Source organism: Myotis davidii, unplaced genomic scaffold, assembly GCF_000327345.1.
Source record: "Myotis davidii unplaced genomic scaffold, ASM32734v1 scaffold199, whole genome shotgun sequence".
NCBI lineage: Eukaryota > Metazoa > Chordata > Mammalia > Chiroptera > Vespertilionidae > Myotis > Myotis davidii.
Window position 1 is genome coordinate 4,155,877 of NW_006290680.1, and position 17,354 is coordinate 4,173,230.

At 45.8% G+C, this 17,354-nt stretch overlaps 1 protein-coding gene across 2 annotated transcripts in view; it reads left to right on the forward strand.

Moving 5' to 3' along the window:
• Nucleotides 1-17,354, forward strand: part of PKIG (protein kinase (cAMP-dependent, catalytic) inhibitor gamma) — a 64,421-nt gene that overhangs the window by 24,478 nt on the left and 22,589 nt on the right. Inside the window, exon 1 of one of the 2 annotated variants that reach the window (XM_006763777.2) lies at nt 10,070-10,283. The exons of the other annotated variant lie outside the window; for it this stretch is intronic. The gene's annotated coding sequence lies outside the window, so the exon portion shown is untranslated. Of the gene's footprint in view, nt 1-10,069; nt 10,284-17,354 lie in introns of those variants that run through there. 2 annotated transcript variants of the gene reach the window in all.

A 17,354-nucleotide genomic window follows, 5' to 3' on the forward strand; every position in this document is an offset into this window, starting at 1 on the left:
TTAATTGCCCGTGTGCTCAGTGGTTGAGTGTAAACCTATGAACCAGGAGGTCAGGGTTCAATTCCCTTTCAGGCACATGCCCAGTTTGCAGGCTCCATCCCCAGTAAGGCGGTTGGGGGGGGGGGGTGAAATCAATTTAAAAAAATGTAAAAACCAAAACTATGGTTAATATAGCATTGACAAGTTGACCTGCAAAATTTTTCTAAAGTAATTTACATTTCCACTGTGTATAGATATGTTTACTTTCTTTACCCTCACTAGCACTTTCCTCCTGAAAGTGCCCTTACTGAAAGCTTATCTTAGAGACCTTTTTGTTTGTCTTCTGACAGGCTTCCTTAGCAGAGGGGAAAAGAAACAAGTTAGTCCCTTCTGTTCCCTCTTCCTAAATCAACCGTCCCGCATCACCCTTCACACTGTAAACCTTTCTTCTCACTTACTGCCCTTTTTCTCTATGCTGGTACCTGTCTGCGTTGTGTGACCGGACTGAAAGCCGCCAACAATTTAGCCAATATAGTACATGATGATTAACAATCAGTTTTCCCCTTTGGAATTAATGCCTGGCTCAGGGGAGATGGCTGATCAGCATTGCTTTTGCTGTAAAAACAAGGCAGCTTTTAGAGATAGGCTGTTTTTTCCAAACACATTTGTTGGCGAAGGTATATGTAACACCTTCTTCGAGTTACAACTGTGCAGAAGGCTCTGCACATCTTTTCCTTACAGGCAAACCTCTCCTGTTGGGAGTGCAGTGTGTGTGTGTGGGGGGGGGGCTGGGAGGGGGGGGCATTGCTGCTCATGGAACACTACAACTGCTTCTGCCCCAGAATTGGTCGGTAATAAGACATCTTTTATTTGTTTGGAATGTGTATGCGATTATGTATTGTTTGTGGATCTGCTCTTAAACCTTTTTATCATCCTATGTAAACCGTGTCATAAGAAACATTCTCTTTGTAAGTCTTGAGCAGGGCTCAGTGTCATACCAACAGTGTACTACATGTTAAAATAGAGACCTCATTCAGGTGCTTTTTGCATTTCAGTTGCATTTTTTTATAGAATACACATGTATTAGAATTTAATATCTGATTCACGCCTTAAAGAAAATGATACTATGTAGTTTAAACTTATAGATGAATGAATTAAAGTCAGTTGTTCTTGCCCTGGCCAGATAGCTTGGTTGGAAAGGTTGTGGGTTCGATTCCTGGTCAGGGCACATAACTAGGTGTTTCGGATTTGACCCCCCTCTCAGGGTGGATACAGGAGGCAACCAATTGATGTTTCTCTCACATTGGTGTTTCCCACTCTCTCTCCCTTCCCCTCTCTCTAAAATTAATAAAAACATATCCTTGAGTGAGGATTTAAAAACAAAAGTTAGTTCCTCTTAAAATGTTTCTTTTTATAATCTTTTAAAATTCATCAACTTAAATTAAACACCCTGAGGGCAACAAGTTTAGGGAGTGGGCCTGGGGGTGGTGTGGGGAGGCGATGTGCTCGGTGAGTGTCCAGGAACGAAGCACTGCTCACTTGAAGCTCAGAGATTTGTCATCCAAATACGTGCAGATTGCTGGTGCTGGAAATAGTTTGAACTTAAGTAAACAGCTTCTTCCCCCAGTTGCCGCTTGGCCATTGTTCGGCTGCCAGAGAGCCTGGGAGCAGCATCTCACACCAGGCCCATGGCACTGGTGCCCAGCTCTGGGGCTGCTTCTCTGCCAAGCAGCGCCGTTAGCTTACCCGCCAGCTTGAGAGGAACCAGGCGCTTCAGTTCCCCACTTTCGGCTTCACGCCTACAGTCTGTTCTACAGCTTTACAAACTAGCCTCTGCTCTAGAGGCACACTGATCTAAGATTCCTGTCAACGACAAAAAGCCTTGGGCCACATGGCCTTGACTGAAGTAGATTTAGGAGATAGACATTCTCTTTTGAAGGCAGAAGCACCCACGGCTCATTCCTTTCTTTTGGAGCCAAGAAGAGCAGCACTGGTTCTGGGAACTGCTGCAGGCTGCCGTGCTAGCAGCTGATCTGCGTTATGCCAGGCAGGCAGCTGACATTTGAGCAACTGAGGACATTCCATGGGTTATTACTCTTTTCCTTTGGAGAAAATACAAAACTCCTGCTTTGGCAGCATTCACTTAGTGACTCTTACATCAAATGTCCATGAGGAGGATGAATAACTTGACATTTTATTCTCAAGGGGATAGATGATAAGGGATGAAGAAAGTACTACTGGATTCTTAGGCACATTATCTAACTTTTCTTAGCTTTAGTTTTTTCATATGTTAAGTGAGGATAATCTTGTCTCTCCTGTTTTGTGGAGTTGATGAGGACGTTGATATAAAAGTACACATCTGGACTGTACCCAACTAGTGGGATGTAAGGAGAGGTAAGGTGGTGGAAAGAGTCTCCCAAGCCTGGCCTACTTGGTGACCTTAAGCAAATGGCTAATGTCCCTCAGCCTCAATCTTTTCATCTGTAAAATGGGAATAGCATGCCTGTCTTGCAGGAGTGTTAGAAAGATTAGAAATAACAAATGTAAAAGCAATGACAAATAGTAGACATAGTCAAGTGGCAATAATAGTTATTATTACATTTAATATGGAGATATTCACACTGGGTAGTTTAGGATTCTTCACCTGGAGAAACCGGTTCAGTTTGTAGGTGTCAGGATTAGCAAAAGACCCTGCTAAAAACTGACAGCAATAACTGATGATAATAGATAATATTTTTTAAAAGTAAAAGTAATGCATGCACATCATTTAAAGTCCAGATTTGAATCATTATTCTGCTTAACCCCTTGCCCTGAGGGAGCCATTTTAATTTTTTTGTTTGTCAATCCTCACCTGAGGATATTTTTCCATTGATTTTTAGGGGGAGTTATAAGGGAGGGGAGAGACAGAGAGAAAATATAAATGTGAGAGAGACACATCGATTGGTTGCCTCCTGCACTCGCCCTGACCAGGGCTGGGGATCAAACCTGCAACCTAGGTACTTGCCCTTGACCCGAATTAACCCAGGACCCTTTAGTCTGCAGGTTGACCCTCTATTCACTGGGCCAAACCGGCTAGGGCTAATTTTTTTTTGCTTTTAATTCTTTTGGTGGTTACCTCCATTTAAATTACCTCCATTTCTTTTTAAAAATTAATTCTCTTTTTTGTCCAAATGGTACATGCACATAGTTTTGCTTCATTCTTTTAAAAATCAAATATCATTAAAAACTTACACTAAAAATCAGCTATCCCCTACCTTCACCCCTCTATTCCCCTCTCTCCTGTCCTGTTCCCAAGAGCATATACTTTTGATTCTATTAGCTGTTTGTTCTAGTATTTTTAATATATCCTAAATATATGCTTATATAGCTATATCTTTTTAAAACATTTTTTATTGAGGAAATTTTCAAACACATAAAAAATTAAAGAGAATAATATAATGAACCTTCATGAACCACTCATTACCCAGCTCCAAGAAGCAAGACCAGTTTTATTTCATTTATGACTACAGCCATTCTCCCCCTATTACTAGATATCATGTCATTTTATCAATAACTACTTTAGCAGGTATCTCAGAGAATAAGAGCGCGCGCGCGCGCACACACACACACACACACACACACACACACACACGCTGCCATAATCATCTATCACATAATTAATCGCTTGTTATTAGCAAAGATCTCTAATTAACTCTTAAGTATTTTTTTGTTGTTGTTCAAATCAGATCCACACCAGGACCACACACCCCCATACTGCTCTCCCGTTATTCACCAGATTTAGATGTTACCTGTTGACCAGCACGCGAGGCTTTAGCTTTTCTATAACCACCACCGGCTCATACATACTTCTCGTGCTACTTCTCCTTACCCTTTCCTCCCAGGGTCACATTGGGCATTAAAATCTGTGTTAGGGGACGGCAAACATTATGTACTGCTGAGCCAGTCACATTCTAATTATTTTTCCTTTCTGTTTGACTACGTTTCCTGGACTTCATAATAAGGATTTTTTTTGTTCCTTATTGCTAAGGCTTTCCATACTTTCCTGTGGACTTTCAATACAGTTTTCAGCAAACCTATCAAGCAGCCCATGAGTTCTGTTTCCCTGGAGCCTCCCACCTTCCTCCTGGGTCAGACTGGCGCTCTCTAGGCTGTGAGTCAGCCAAGGCCCAGCGCTGCCCTCATCATCATCCCTGACATGCCTTTCCCCTCACTTGTTAGATCCCTGTTTTTCAAAGCTCCTGAATGAGTTTAAACCCTCATTTAGGCAAAGTATGTTCTCCAGGAGTTTTCTGAGAAAAGAGTGAATGTGAAAAAATTTTCTAAGTCCTTGCATGTCTGAAAATGCCTTTATTGCTTAGCTGAGTATAAATTCTAGGTTCCAAATGGTTTTCCTTTAGACCAGCGGTTCTCAACCTGTGGGTCGCGACCCCTTTGGGGGTCGACCGACCCTTTCACAGGGTCCTAAGACCATCGGAAAACACATATATAATTACATATTGTTTTGGTGATTAATCACTATGCTTTAATTATGTTCAATTTGTAACACTGAAAATATATCCTGCATATCGGATATTTACATTATGATTCAAAACAGTAGCAAAATTATAGTTATGAAGTAGCGACGACAATAATTTTATGGTTGGGGGTCACCACAACATGAGGAACTGTATGAAAGGGTCGCGGCATCAGGAAGGTTGAGAACCGCTGCTCTAGACCCTTTCCCCAGAAGGCATTGCTCCTTGAGCTCAGGCACCCAGTGTTGCTGGTAAGCAGTGTGAGAGCATCTGGTTCTTTTCCTTTGAAACAGTCTGTTTGCCTCTCTAGAGACTTTTGGGATTTTTTCCATTTTGAATTCTAGGCGATTAGGAGACTGTCTAGCTACGGTCTCTGTCCATCTTTCTCAACACTCTCTAAACTGTTCAGTTGGAAGATGCAATCTTCCTTCAGCTTAGAGAATTTTTCCTCATGATTTCTTAGATAATTTCCTATTGTACTTTTTCCCCTTTCTATTCTTTTTCTGGAATTCCTGTTTAGTCTGATGGTGAACTTCCTGGATTATTGTTCTATAGAGAGATCCTTTTTAATTCTGTGAACGTTTTCTCTGTCTTTTGAAAGATTTCCTTCTTTTTCTTATTTTCCAGTCCTTATACTGAATTGTCCATTTCAGTATTCATATTATTAATTTCCAAGAGCCCAGTATTATCAGTTTATTTCATTTTCTATGGACACAGTATCTTCAGAATCTCTCTGAAGACATAAGAATTTTTTTTAAGCTTCTCATTTGTCCGAATTTCCATTTTCATTATAGGGACCATTTTCTCTTTATTGTTTTCCTCGGTTGCCTCCTATACATGCCCCTACCGGTAGTCGAACCCATAACCTTTTAGTGCACAGGACGACGGACCAACCAACCGAGCCACCTGGCCAGGGCACATGATACTTTTTTAATTCATGTTATTGCTCCCTTTACCTCAAGCCTGGACTACCCAAGATTGGGTGTGGATGTGTGTGTGTGTGTGTGTGTGTGTGTGTGTGTGTGTGTGTGCGCGCGCGCACTTAGAAAATATTTACTGAGTTTCCTTTTCTGTACCAGTGGACAAGGGAGACATGTTGTTGCTCTCACGGAGTTTACAGCTTGGCAGGGAAAACATAACATACACTTACAATCACGTGTTCAGGGTTATGCGAGGAGAAATAGAGAGTGCCGTAGGACCGACACAGAAGTGGGAGCTAACTTGGCTCAGAAGGAAGTGACGTTTAATCTGACATCTGATGGCTGAGTAGGATTTCTAAGCACAGTGGCAAGGGAGCGCCTGGGATCGATGGGACTTCCTACTATTAGGGCACCAGGCTCCGCAGAGTCAGGAAGCCTGCCTTCTCTCCACTTGGCATCCCTCGTCATGAACAGGAGGTGATCACATGCCCTTCTCAGTTTTAAACATAACAAGGCTAAGATCGTTTAAAATGTACTCAAGAGTGAAGATCCATCTGACCCAGAACTGCCCCAATCAAAACCTGTCTTTAGCTGGTGGGAAGCGGATCATAAGAAAGCTGAAAAGGGCAGGGAGGGGCAGTGTGGTATCCTGCAAACCCCTCCCCATTGTCGAGATGCATGCTCAGGCTTCCCTTCTCCTGCCAGCTGTCCATCGGACTTCAGAGGTAACCTGAGGGGGACAAGGAGGTGGAGCCTCAGAACGTGGAACCCTGCAGAAAGCAGCCAGGGCACCCCCAAACCAGCCAACAAAATGGAACGTTTCTTTGTCACCTTTTGTGGGGCTGACCCCCCCCCCCCGCCGCCCCAAATGACTTAAGTGCCTGATTTCAAAACATCGTTTTGAGTGTAGGTGTGATTCTTTCTGTGCCTGTACCCCAGGAGAATAACTGGTTATTTCCGAGTGGTAGGATGATGGGTGATTTTCCTCCCTTTTTTCTGTTCTTCTATATTTTGCTATTTTTTATAATCAATTATTATATTAGAGTATTATCTGGCATATGGTAAACATTTGATAAAAGTTTTTGTTTGTGGATTTTTTATTTTTTCATTTTTTATTTTATTTTTTTTAATATATATTTTATTGATTTTTTACAGAGAGGAAGGGAGAGAGATAGAGAGTTAGAAACATCGATGGGAGAGAAACATCGATCAGCCGCCTCCTGCACATCTCCCACTGAGGATGTGCCCGCAACCCAGGTACATGGCCCTGACCGGAATCGAACCTGGGACCCTTCAGTCCGCAGGCTGACGCTCTATCCACTGAGCCAAACCGGTTTCGGCTGTGGATTTTTTATTTTAATAAGTGTCTCATAGAATGTACAAAATGCTCATAAATTAGACACGGATCTTTTCCTTAAGAAGCTCAAATTATAGCAGAGGAATAAGATCTGCCCAGAAATAACTATGCCTCAAAAGAGAAGAGGAAAAGTTTCTTAAGAAACAGATAAAGTACTAAGGAAATTCAGAAGAGGGAGAAACTCCTTCCAGACAAGGGGTGTGGGGGTGAGAATTAAGGGCAGCTCCATGGTGAAGGGCTGAGCCCTCCGGGCCAGCTCTGTGCTGTGAGGCAGCCAAAGTGTCCTTTGTCCTCTAGTGGAGCCGACCGTGCTGGCTGTGAGTCAGGGACTTAAAAATACAGCATGGGCTCTGTCACTTACCCAGTGAATCTCTGCAGGCTGGTCAGTCTCTGCACGCATCAGTTTCCACATTTGTAAGATGAGAATATTAATAATACCTCCTGCACCTGATTGTGGGGAGGATGACATAAAGTGGTATTTATAGAGAGCTCAGCACCAGGCGTGGCCCCAAGTACATCTGCCGTTGTCAGAAGACAACATGAGTGAGCTGCTGGTTCGCGGTCCTCTGCATGGCTTCTGTCACAGGTGCACAGCGCCTCTGTAAGGACAGTGTTCCCAAATACATGTTACAGAAAGAAACTGTATCTTTGTTTTTATGAATGGGCTCCTCACTATTATATTCATTCAGGTAACAACACCTGCTTCAAAGCACTGAGGGTGAGTCAGTAAGCTGGCCTGTCAAGAGCCCATCCTCGTTTCCTGACACCACTCGGGCTCTGGACTAACGGCACAGCCAGACACCGGCCCGGCCTCAGGCCCTCCCGGCTGAGGGCTGCTGCGGAGAGCATTCCAGCTGCTCTCGGCAGGCTCTTTGTTCCGTGCTCCTCCCGGTGTTCTAAGAAACACTGGGCCCTTTTGCTGGCTTCCCGGCATTCTTGACCTGATTCCTTTATTGTCACATCATCCTCAGGGCAGAGGATGGTGAAACTGAGTCAGAATTAGAAAATAATGTCTTTACAATTAAGATGCTACAGCTTCTTTTTGCAAGTATTTTTTAACTTGTAGTATGTGTCAGGCACGTATCCACTTCAGAATTTTGCAGGGTAAGTGTGATTTTAATTCTTGTTTTACAGTGCACAGCTAGGCACATGCACAGCTAGGTCGAGGTCATACGCAGCGAGGAACAGGAAACCCTGGTCTCTGAGCCATTACCTGCTGCTTCCCTGGGGTACCAGGCTGGTCCTCTTCTTATTCCACTGCAGCCTCATACCAGCTGTGGGAAAGCCTTCAGGTTGGCAAACTCCAAGGTGGGGCAAAATAGGTTTGCAGTTGTGAATACATGAAACAGTTTACTCCTGTATTATTTATTAATTACTGTATTATTTTCCATTCAAATGACTGTAAACTTACTTTTGCCCCACCCTATATGTAGCCTGCTGGCCTGGCCTTTTTTTGATGAGCATCAAAATTTTCTGAGAACTAATGAAAATTCCGGTTAAGTTACAAACGACCACAGCCTTACCCACACCTATAAATAGCTTCTTCTTTACCAAGAGAGTTCCAACCCCAGCTTCCCATCCAAGTAGCTTTAAGACAAGTCAGATCTGCCTCTTTGGGGGAGAGGCGATTGAAGCCCAGTCTTGCTTCCAGGACACACAGTATTTTGGTAGTAAAACAAGTAAGCACCACCTCTTACTTAGTGGCCCCAAATGTTTTCTTTAAGCAAAGGATTGCCCAGCTCTCCCCATCCCTGGCCTGGCTGACCCCAGGAAAACTCTCCCTCCCACCCTTGCCCATTTGTTTTAATAAGCCTCACTCATTTTTCTAAGAAGAGATGATCCCAGTTAGAAATAAGGGCCAGACTCTGTGAAATAACCATTCTGAGAAGTAGCATTGGCATGTGTGCTGGCCTCATTAAGACTCGTTTTCCAAGTCTGGCCCTTTCATCTTGAGCTGGGTGACCTCGGGCATGTCACTTCTCTGTGTTTCATTTTCCTGTTCAGGAAAAGGGGATGAATAGTGCAGCCCCTGGGTACCTCAATCTCATAAAATGAGAATCAAATGAGGTTATGTACTACAGCAATGAGTGCTACCATCTGTCAACACTTAGTATGTGTCAAAAACTTAGTTCCATTACATATTATTTAATTCTCACAGTCCTAAAATGGAGGCCCTAGCATTACATTTTATAGTAAAACAAACAAACAAACAAACAAAACCCACCCTGAAGTAGTCGCACAGGACTCAGATCCATGTCTCTGGCTCCTAAATTGATGCTGATAATCACTGTACATGTCAGTGCTTTCCGCTGCACACTAGAGCAGAGAGGCTTAAATGTCTTCCCCACCAAGCACTCTACAGATGCAAGCAATTAATATCTCTTGTAGCCGATACTGTTCCGTGTCAGTCCCTAAGGATAGTTAAATTCTCTTTATCTTATCTTCCAGTTTATGCTGCCTCTTTCAGTGTCCCCCAGGATTTGTTTAGTGAATTCTTTCGGGTTTTCTCCCAGAGAAACAGTTCTGCTAAATAAAGGGGGTTTAGGAGCCAGGCTGAGCCTGACCTCTAGCAGTGTCCTGTGACTATCCTGGGTTCTTCCCTCCCTCAGCGTGGAGTCAGGCAGCTTGTGGTAAAATCCCTTTGCACTTGTTAAGCTCCTCAGTCACTGAATTGCAGAAGGGGAAGGCATCAAAGCCGTTTTATTGATGGGGAAACTGAGTTCCAGAGAGAGGGGTGACTGACTTAAGGCTCTTCATTCAGTTGGGTGGGTGACTAAGATCAGAATCCAGTTCCTCAAGTTAAGACCGGCGCTCTCAAGCCTTGCATGTGGGCATGAGTCATTCCCCGAAGCGAAGGAAAAGTGCACGCACGCACGGTGCCCAGCAGGCACCCAGAAAACTTCAGGGATATTAAGCAACTTGAAAAATTGAGCAGGAAAAAAGAGATGGGGGTGGGCTGAGAAGCAGATCTCCACCCCAACCTGGTGTATTATACACCAAAGAAATTAGTTAAAATACTGCAGAACAAACTAGGTGGCCCACAGGGACTGAGAGGCTAAGGGATTTGCCGGGAGCCCTCAGTGAGTGGGTAGGAAGCCTTTTGTCAGTAAGGCTCCCGTGTTGAAAATTGAAGGAAGGATGTTAGGCAAATGTGACGAAGGCTCGGGATGTAGTTACAGCCCCTGGCTCAGCGTCCGAAGGAAATGGATCTCTGTGGACGGAGAGGTGGAAACTGAGCTGGGGAGCTGAGCGGTTGACATCATCAGGCTGAGCGTTGAATTACAACAAATGGGGACTTACTTGGCCGGAGACGTGGGAAACACCCACTAAAACCTCGAAGTGCCTTTTATTTAGCAGACACAGGGAAGAGGGAAAGGGTAAGAGAGAATCCTGCCTGGTCTGCTCAAAAGGGAGGTTTATCCTCAACAGGGAGGCGTTTTGAATCCTGGTTTCTTAAATTCTACCTGCACCTCTGACTGAGGACCCCGGACTTTGAAGAAACTCTTTGCTCTCGTGAGTAGAACTTCATTCTCCACCGCCGGGAGAAGCAGAGCTTGCCGTCAGAGCTCTCTGGAGAGCTTGCTTTTGTTGGTCACAAAGTGTCTATTTTTATATTATGATATATTATTGCTCTGAAAATTATGGCTTTGTCTGAAGCTGCTTAGGACTAGAGTCTGAGCCTCAGGTCTCACAGATGGGCTCCATTCAAATGCTGTTTTACTTTTTACCCAAGAGCGTTGGCAGAGTAGCTAGAGCTTTAAAAGCAGCGCCTTGCATCAAATAAAGGGGAAGAAATCCTGCCTAAGAAATTGGGGTTTGTAAAACTTATATATTTTTTTCTGATTGCAAAGATAGTACAAAAATTTTTAAACAATGCAGTGAGAAATGTCTCTCAAAGTGAAAATTTTCTACAATATTTTCCTCATATAGTGGAGACTTACCCTTAGACATAAGATGGATATTTTAAATTTAAGATACAGGTCTGATTAGATTTTGTGAAGTTATCTCATCACATCTACCCCAGTGCTGCCGTGGCTGGGTGGGCAACACCAAGATGGGAATGAGCTTTGGAAATCTTTAACTTCAGCTTTGTGATCTCTCTATGGCTTCCTTTTAGAAATTTGCTATTTATGCCTAGAAAAGAATCAGAACTTGTAAGCCCAGGGGCATTTTATTTGTCTGGTCTGTTTTTAGGATTTTTAATCCTGAACCCGGAGGGTGCCTGAGTGGAGGGTTCTTGCATGGCTTGTAGCTACTGTGTGTCACCACCTCCCCCCCTTGCAAGTAAAAGTAGTTGAAGAATCGCAGTTAAGGAGAAAACACAGAACCACCCTGTATTAGAAGGGCCACGAGAGAACTCTGTGCCCCTGGGCAAGTGTGTCCCGGGCTTCAGTTTCCTCGTTTGTATGTAAATGAGGGGGCGAATCTAGATGATAGCTGTAGTCCCAAGTTCAGCTTGAAATGAGCCATCAATGTTCCTTTCCCCTTTGAGGAGAGCCCTTAGGGCTTGAGAAGCAAAGTGCCCTTGGTTGTCGGGGCCCCAGAGTGCCCACACACTGGTGCCTCTAGGAGAGTTAAAAAGAGGACACAAAACAGGCAACATTAAGTTATTTCCGAGTTTTTATAGTTTTGTCAGGTTTGGTGTTCCTGAAGAAAGAGAAAGTTTCAGTGTGCGGATGCGTGTGCATGCTCACACACGGGGGGAGGAGAGGGACTTAACATGACGGAGCAACCCCTGAGTGCCACGCTCCATGTTATGCTCATCCCTCCATCACGTGAGGTGGTCAGATCATTCCCTGGCTCTACTGACTGCGGCGTCTCCACTGTATGTTCCCATATTATCCTGAACTCTTTCCAAGGGTTGACCTGAACTGTGCTTACAGAATCACTGGGATGACTTCAGGTCACTGTGTTTCTGCTAGACCGTATGCACCCTCTCTCTAGGCCACAGAAGAGACTGTCTCTGCACCCCACTGCCTGGTGGAGAGCCTGGCACATGGCACAGAGAAGACAGCGACCGAATTTAAACTAAAAGCCCACACTGGGTCCCAGCTTGGCAAGAGAGAAGGCGGGAACAGGGGAAATCCTTTACTTGCTCCCTTCCCTTCATTTCACCTCGGCACAGCCTCCACCGCCACCGGGACGGACACAGGGAGCAAAGCACAAAGACAAGCAAAGGCAGGTGTCACATCTTGGATTGTGAGTCTCCTAGGCTCCAGGTCCTGGTGATTCAGGGATTTTTATGTTTAAGGCCATCATAGACCCTAACCCTCAGGAAGGCGTGGCATTTAAAAACTGTTTGCATTAATTAAAATCTGGGTTTCCAGTAGGATTCTCAAAGCCACTCAGCCCTTGAAAGTGGACTGTTGCTGCCATGGAACTCCCCAGAGCATGGGCAGCCCCCCAGGATCTCGAGCCTTTGGATAATTTATAATGTAACCTCTCCTCCTAAGGAGGTGATGAGGAGATAGTCCTCTGGCAGTAAGTGCCCACGTGGTCCTTGTGGTTCCTGCCTGGGGTGGGGAGTGGACGTGTGGTCGGATGCCTCACACCCCGCGCTCCAGGCCTTCCGGACCAGGTGGCTTTAGTTTCTTGTTCTGTGCTGTCAGCACTGTCTTCAGTGTGCTCATCCTCAGGTAGTCCACCTGCCCCACAGTACGTCTAGGGCATCTCAAGAGACTATTATGTCCCAAGTTGTTGCTTGGCTTTTATATCTCCCTGAAATACATGTCACACGCAGGGCTGGGCATCTTGCAAACAGGGGGAAGCAAAAGTAGGTTTACAGTTATTCGTGTGGAAAATAATACAATCTTTTTTATTAGAAAGAGAAGGGGTGGGAGAGAGAGAAACATCTATTTGTGGTTCCACATATTCACATGCATTCAGTGGTTGATTATTGTATGTGCCCTGATCTAGGATTGAACCCGAAACCTTGGGGTATCAGAATGCTCTCACCAACTGAGCTGCCTGGCCAGGGCTACAGTAATTAATAAATAATAACACAAGAATAAGCTCTGTGTTTCACATATTAACAACTGTAAATCTACTTTGCCGCACCCTGTGTTTCGATTCCTTTCAGTCTTCACAGCAATGATGTGAAGCAGAGGTTATTTTCATTTTACACATAGAAGAGTAACAGAGGTGCAGTCCCTTGCCCTGGGTCTCTCAGCTAACAGCGAACAGGTAATAAATAGCTGCATTCCCCAGGAGAGCTGGCCCTCCCTGAGGCCTGAATTCCCACTGCACTGCGCTGGCTTTCCTGTATCACCTTCCGAATCTCAGCTTCTCCATCATCAAATGAAGCGTGAAGCAGAGTCAGAAGTCAGAGTGGTTTGGGTTCTTATTTTTATTTGAATTTGAATGTCTTAGGTGGGTGTGTTCTCTCATTTATTACCACCTGTGCCGTTCCCTGCCCCGTCTATTGCACTCTGGTCTCCAGCTTGTCCCTTGGCCCCCATGGGCATTCGCCTTTTCCACCCCTGGACTGGTTGGTGTCCACTGTTCCTGTCACTTCAGACAGCTTATGGTTCAAGGGGAGACTGGCGAGGGTAGCAGTAAGAGCTCTACCCTCACCCCCTCCTCACTGAGACATCTTAAATAGACTACCTCCCCTCACAGAGCCTGCTTCTCTTCTGTAAAGTCGGGGTCACCATATACCTGTCTCAAAGGGCACCCTGAGGATGAAATAGGATAGAGCTAGTATGAACTTAATTGGTACACAGATACACGCTCAGGATTAGCTGCTCTGTGGTTTCCAGAGAGCGTGTTAGCCAGTATATGCAGGCACCTGTCCCCTCTGTCAGAGGATGGCATTTGTCTGAGGAATTTAAAGTCATCTTCGACCTCCGCGTTGTTGAAACCCCCTGTGATGAGCCCTGGAGCTGCCACTTTGGCCTGTCAAACTGAGCCTCAGCACTACTTCCTGTCACCCAGTCAGGTGCTGAGCCAAGCGCGGAAGTGGGTGCTGTCCTAGCACCAGGCGACCTGGCCCAGCCTCTTAAGGAAGAAGCTGGTGGCAGGTGTTACTTTCGGAGTGTGACAGAAGCCAAGCTGCCCAATTAATTCTGCTGTTTTGACGAGGAGCCAGAGGTGATTCCTAAGTGGAGACAGACATGGAAAATCCAAAGTTCTTGGAAACAAGTCACCCACCATGACTCAGAGCTGAGCTCACTGCCTCCTGGAAGTCGCACACGTCTTAGGAAGACTTGGAGTGTCTGCTCCTTCGGGGAGAGGCTTCTTTGGAAGCTGCAGCCAGCTGGGATGTGGAATGATTCCCAGTTGCACACTTAAGTGCATCCGCTCTTACTGGAGGAAGCCAGCATTCCTAACTTTGTTTGAAAGGAGTCCCTTTAATCTTCCAAGATCGGAAGTAACAAAGCTCTCAGAGAGGGGGCCCAAGAAGGGTGGCTGCAGGAGCTCACTCGTCTAGGGATTTAAATTTCCTGCCCTTGCCATCTGTTGGCTCTTTCAAAAAGCACCCCATCCAATCTCCTTTTGCTCTCCTCTCCCGCTTTTAGTTGCCACCCTTGGGTTCAGGGGGAAGGGCAGCTCTACAGGTTGACTGGTACATTCCGCCTGTGTCGCTCACATCCTGACCATCTGGTTTATTTCCTCCTCATCCACCATCTTCCTTCCCCGCCAGGGCCATTACCCTAAACTGCCTGATCCCATCTAACACCTCACCATTGTGTTTAGAACTTCATAGATGTGGTCTCTGACGTTCAATAAACTGTACTGAGGGCCAGCTAGTACTAAGCACGAGGCCAGGGCAACAGGCTGATTAGGAGACAGCCTCTGTTCTCGTGGAGCTCTTAGTGCATCAGGGAGTACGGGCAGGTGAATGAATCATTGCAGGATGGAGGTCCTGGCCTCGAGCTGGGTTGGTTACTCCCAAGCTTTCCCTCCATTTCCTGACTCTCGGAGCTTTGCCAGCATTGCATTAGGGAGAAATGAGAGCTGCCCCTGCTGCAGCTTTTACTCCAGGCACCTTCCTGTCCCACAAGGCTTCAGACAAAGGCAGTATTCACAAAATGCTGTCTGCCCGTCCGCCCCCCACCCCCAACACACTGAGAACCCTAAATCTGCAGTCCCAAGTTTAGCGAGGAAACGGGTGGTGATTTTGTAGTCTAAAATCACCACTGGATTTTCCGTTGGTTCCTTTTTATAGCGTTTATTGTGTGGGTTTGCTTTTTCAGATTACAAAATTAGAACATGTTCATGGAAGGAAAGCTAGACAGTTCAGAAAAACACCTAAATCATCACCCACTGATTTCACCTCTCTGATTTTTTGTTTTGTTAATGCTCACCTGAGGATATTTCTCCCATTGCTTTTCAGAGAATGTGGAAGGGAGTGGGGGTGGGGGGTGGGAAAGAGAGAGTGAGAGGAGAGAGAAAGAGACATTGATGTGAGAGAGACACATTGACTGGTTGCCTCCCAGCAACTCTGCCAGTTATGTCATGCCCTTGACTGGGAACTGAACCCGTTAGGGCGTGGGCTGATGCTCTCTTCTCTGGTTTTTTAATGAGGTGTGGCGAGGTCAGAGGGCATGAACTTTTTTTATTTTTTTTATTTTTAAATCTATTTTATTGATTTTTTTACAGAGAGGAAGGGAGAGGGATAGAGAGCCAGAAACTTCAATGAGAGAGAAACATCGATCAGCTGCCTCCTGCACACCTCCCACCGGGTATGTGCCCTCAACCAAGGTACGTGCCCTTGACCAGAATCAAACCTGGGACCCTTGAGTCCGCAGGCTGACGCTCTGTCCACTGAGCCAAACCGGTCAAGGCAGGACACGAACTTTTTTAGATCTGATACAAATTTCCAGTTGGCACCAGAAAGCTTCTGCCTATATACGCTTCCATTAGCATGCTGTTCCCTCCCCTCCTCTCACCCACACACTACCACTGCACATCAAGTTTAGTTCTGATTTTAATTTCTTCCTGGGCAGAGTCTGTTTGCCTGTCTCTAAGGTGCTCACGTTTTTAGGTGCTCAGACCCTTGGGTGGGAGGAACCAGTGTCTATGGTTGGTTAGGGGTTGCAGCCTTCATGTGTACTTTCCTGTATATGCATGAACTCATTCACCTTGTGTTCGGCATTATGCAAGGTGCTCTGGGGAATACCTATGTAAGTAAGACTTATAAGTAGCTCAGAGCCCAATAGGTAAAGAAGTCTCGGATAACTCTAACACATGTGATTACTAGAGGCCTGCAGGATTGAGCTGAAACTGGCCCTCCGACATCCCCCGAGGGGTCCTGTGCCGGAAGCCAGTCCATCCTTGCTGCTTGACACAGTCGCCGCAGGGAAGAAACATCTGCACAGCATATGTTTCAAGGGACCTGGCGTATATGACATATGTTTGCTTCCCCTCTTAAGAGCTATGTGTTTTAACCAGGACCACCTCTCCCAAGAAATGTTTCCCCAGGTTAGGGGTTAACAGGACTAAGGAAGAGAATAAATCAGTAAATCCCCCTAGTGTTACAGAAATACCACGTACTACTTATGAAGTATGAGAAGGGGCAGACCAGGCAGCAGCAGGTCCAGAGGAGCCGGCCCAGTCCCAGCCCTTCCAATAGCCAACAGGGACAGAATGGATCAGGACCCCACCAGTGCACGATCAGGGGCTGGGGAGGGGTGTGGGAGGTTGGCCAGCTGGGGAGGGACCACGGGAAGGCCCCAGGGTATGTCTGGCCCATCTCGCTCAGTCCCCATCAGCTGGACCCCAGCAGCAAGCTAACCTACTGGTCAAAGCATCTGCCCCCTGGTGGTCAGTGCACATCAAAGCAAGCAGTTGAGCAGCCTTAGCATATTACGCTTTGGCTGGATGGAAACTTAGCATATTAGGCTTTTATTATGTAGGATGTCCCTCCCCCAAGAGAGGGACAGTGCTGTGCCTGAGAAGGTAGAGGGACGATAGCATTTGAGATGAACCTTCAACTCTCTTCAATAAATTTTCATATGTTTATCCAGTATCTGTTGAGCATCTAATATCTGCCAGGCACTGGGCAAGTTGATAGATGGACAGTGTTACATAAAACAGGCCTGGTCCTTCCTCACATGAAGCTCACAAGGACAGGCAGCAGTGTTATGAAATGAACAGTGTGAGTGATGGATGAGGAGGAGAGTATAGCCAGGGCAGGCTGGCTTGAAGAGGCGGTGTTTAAACCAAGATGAGGAGTCAGTTATGCCAAGAGCTAAGGCGGGCAGTGGGGGGAGGAGGGGAGCTATAGAGTGGGAAAGAATAATCCAGGCAGAGAGGTCCACATGCGAAAGGGTCCAAAGCAGGAAAGCATGTGGGATGGTGGGGAAACTGAAAGGAGGCTAACGCATAGAGGGCAAGAGAAGGTTAGGAGAAGGTTAAGAGATTTGGGAAGGGGGCCTCATGATGCTGGGGCTTTCCTTCCCTTGTTCAGCAGCTGTATTCCAGTGTATAAGCAAGGGTTCCCTCTAACATGGCGTGGAGTATTACTCCTAGTGTAGAATTTTTTCATAAGGGGCAGGAAGAATCTGTCCCTCCCAAGATCCTGTTTTTATTCATTGGCTTGCCTGTGGTTCCTCCTTCTGTCTGTCACGTCAAACTTGAGCT